Source organism: Oncorhynchus clarkii, chromosome 1 (genome assembly GCF_045791955.1).
Source record: "Oncorhynchus clarkii lewisi isolate Uvic-CL-2024 chromosome 1, UVic_Ocla_1.0, whole genome shotgun sequence".
Taxonomy (NCBI): domain Eukaryota; kingdom Metazoa; phylum Chordata; class Actinopteri; order Salmoniformes; family Salmonidae; genus Oncorhynchus; species Oncorhynchus clarkii.
Window position 1 is genome coordinate 60031271 of NC_092147.1, and position 3992 is coordinate 60035262.

Here is a 3992-nt window from a genome sequence, read left to right on the forward strand (position 1 = left end):
TTGGCCACTACCTGAATGTCGTTGTACTGATGGTCATCACCGTGGTAAAGAACGGCCTTATCACATCTGGTAGATCTCTGTTCCACTGATGTACCTGCCTGGAGCGCTACCTGCTTGTGGTCCATCCTGTGGCCTAACTGAGGCTCAGAGCTCCCCGGAACGAGTGGGCAGAGCCTGGGGTTGTCTGGCGAATGAGTCTGGGCTGGGTGGGGGTGGTAGCGTGGTACTTTCCATCCTTTCCAACCAAACCATTTTTCAGGGAATGTTCCTACTCGCTTTTACGATCATGTGCTTCTGCAGCTTGGCCATTCTGAGATCTCTGAATGGTCCAGGGCTGGGGGGGAAGGGCTAGGGAGTGACCAATCAAAGATGAGGGCGTTCAGAACAATCGTGGTCGTCCTGGTGGTGCTGGTGGTCGGTATCGGGTCGTGTCTCTGTTGAATGAAGTGCTTTTGTACAACAAGGTTTGCATAGCTCGCTCAGCCCCCTATGCGTTGTCCTTTCCAAGCAAATTCTGTTCAGCCTCTTTTTTTTTAACTGCATCAGTTTGGAAAACTGCCTTGTCTTCAAAACCCTAAGCCTAGGGACTAATATTCTGCAGGTTTGATTTTGGTATTTTTTATTAGGATCCCCATTAGCTGTTGCAAAAGCAGCAACTGGGGTCCACACAAAACATAATACAGAACATCAATAGACAAGAACAGCTCAAAGACAGAGCTCAAGGACAGAACTACTTTAAAGCTGTTTTACCCTTTTTTTTGTGTCAGGTAACCTGACTATTAAACGAGCTATGCTGTACCTGACTTCCTATGATGTACCTTACAGCCATTGAGCAAACGTTACTACAAAATGTCTTGCACAACTAGCTCAATTAGTTTTTAATCACTTTATTTTGGGATTCCACTACTGTCAACATCTTTTGCCTGATAACGTGCAAGTGAAGCAGAGTGAATTTGTTTCAACGTTTCTTCTACTTGCCTCCGCACCTCGTATACCTTTAACCTTTTTCAAAGAGCTGAGGAGGCGAGTAAAAAGGAGATTCTCCCAATGAGTTCATCTGACTCTGGGTAAGTAGAAAAAGGGCTTTAACAAAGATGGATACTCAGTTTGTCTGGCACTGTGACAAGCATCATAATGGGATTTCTATTTTCTGTAGGCCTACTTGCTACTGCAATGGTGTTGTGTATCTGATACAAGACTATGTGCTTGATTTAAGTCCTAAATGTTGTCAATAAAGAAAAATGCTTTAAATTAAAATGTTTTTATTTTATTAATTTGTTAATTGTATTTACACTATAAGTAGTATCAAGTCATATATATACACTGCTCAAAAAATAAAGGGAACACTTAAACAACACAATGTAACTCCAAGTCAATCACACTTCTGTGAAATCAAACTGTCCACTTAGGGAGCAACACTGATTGACAATACATTTCACATGCTGTTGTGCAAATGGAATAGACAACAGCTGGAAATTATAGGCAATTAGCAAGACACCCCCAATAAAGGAGTGGTTCTGTAGGTGGTAACCACAGACCACTTCTCAGTTCCTATGCTTCCTGGCTGATGTTTTGGTCACTTTTGAATGCTGGCGGTGCTTTCACTCTAGTGGTAGCATGAGACGGAGTCTACAACCCACACAAGTGGCTCAGGTAGTGCAGCTCATCCAGGATGGCACATCAATGCGAGCTGTGGCAAGAAGGTTTCCTGTGTCTGTCAGCGTAGTGTCCAGAGCATGAAGGCACTACCAGGAGAAAGGCCAGTATATCAGGAGACGTGGAGGAGGCCGTAGAAGGGCAATAACCCAGCAGCAGGACCGCTACCGCCGCCTTTGTGCAAGGAGGAGCAGGAGGAGCACTGCCAGAGCCCTGCAAAATGACCTCCAGCAGGCCACAAATGTGCATGTGTCTGCTCAAACGGTCAGAAACAGATTCCATGAGGGTCGTATGAGGGCCCGACGTCCACAGGTGGGGGTTGTGCTTACAGCCCAACACCGTGCAGGACGTTTGGCATTTGCCAGAGAACACCAAGATTGGCAAATTCGCCACTGGCGCCGTGCTCTTCACAGATGAAAGCAGGTTCACACTGAGCAAGTGACATAGTCTGGAGACGCCGTGGAGAACGTTCTGCTGCCTGCAACATCCTCCAGCATGACCGGTTTGGCGGTGGATCAGTCATGGTGTGGGGTGGCATTTCTTTGGGGGGCCGCACAGCCCTCCATTTGCTCGCCAGAGGTAGCCTGACTGCCATTAGGTACCGATATGAGATCCTCAGACCCCTTGTGAGACCATATGCTGGTGCGGTTGGCCCTGGGTTCCTCCCAATGCTAGACCTCATGTGGCTGGAGTGTGTCAGCAGCTATGAACTGGCCCGCCCGTTCCCCAGACCTGAATCCAATTGAGCACATCTGGGACATCATGTCTCGCTCCATCCACCAACGCCACGTTGCACCACAGACTGTTCAGGAGTTGGCGGATGCTTTAGTCCAGGTCTGGGAGGAGATCCCTCAGGAGACCATCCACCACCTCATCAGGAGCATGCCCAGGTGTTGTAGGGAGGTCATACAGCCACGTGGAGGCCACACACACACTACTGAGCCTCATTTTGACTTGTTTTAAGGACATTACATCAAAGTTGGATCAGCCTGTAGTGTGGTTTTCCACTTTAATTTTGAGTGTCACTCCAAATCCAGACCTCCGTGGGTTGATACATTTGATTTCCATTGATAATTTGTGTGATTTTGTTGTCAGCACATTCAACTATGTAAAGAAAAAAGTATTTAATAAGAATATTTCATTCATTCAGATCTAGGGTGTTATTTTAGTGTTCCCTTTATTTTTTTGAGCAGTGTAGTATTTCAAGTAGTTACTTGTGCTTAATCTTGAAAGTTGTTATAACACGTTATAGCTTTAGAATATTTACTCCTGATTGAGGCAAACATAGCGAGACTTGTAGACTACAGTAAACGCACTGAACACAGCTTATTTTCTTCCAATAATTATTTTTATTGAGACCCTTTTACATTGAAAATTGAATTGTCAATTGCTGAACTTTATTCGTCATTAAAACAATTGCCATTTTACATTCAATACTTTGAGCAACCAAGATAATACATTTTCAAAAACGTGCAATTCACCCTCAAAATGTCTCCAGGAAATGCTCATTACTCGTCTCCTGCTATTAGCTGAAAATGGCACAACTTGAAAATGATAAAATCATCAGTCATCACTAAAATCTAGAGTTCAACCTTCTAAGAAGCTTCCTTGAATAAAATAAACTGGTGCAGTAACTGACATTTAAATTAAGGCTTCTTTGTAAATTATATTGAATAGATTCAATATGTCAGCCCTGCATTGCACACTCATCTACAGTATATACAACATTAGGTTTGTGGAGCTCCTGTGATACTAAAGAGTACATGCTTGGAAACCCTCAATTCAAATCAGGTGTTCGAGGGTTATATACACGTTTGGCCTTCCATGACCCTTCTCCATTATACGTGACATTTACAGGTATAAGCAACAAAAAAAAATAGCATAGAGATTTACACGCATTATCAAGAAACTCAGCTAGTACAATGTCGGGAGAGGAAGAATGTGAAGTAAATAAATGTAAATATACATAATGGCACACAAATCCATATGCCTTTGAAGATTTAAAGCAAATTTGACCCTAAAAGTGCTTTTAACGTGCTTTGTTGGGCCAAAATGCTAAACGTCTTAAAGCAGGAGACAGAAAATGTGTTCACTCATATCTATCAAATGTTCAGAAAGTGATTTAAAAATCAGAAACTCTTAACGATTTAAAGAGCATTATGTTCTGAAAATGTACAACTTCTTTCTATATGTACCTGTGCAATTTCCTATGACAAACTAGGGTATATAAATGAAATTAAGTCTGTATTTAACTACATTAAGTGGTCAACTAAAACTCATCAAAAAAATCTTTACCAAGATATCCCCTATATAAAAGCGTGAAAATTCAGTCCGAG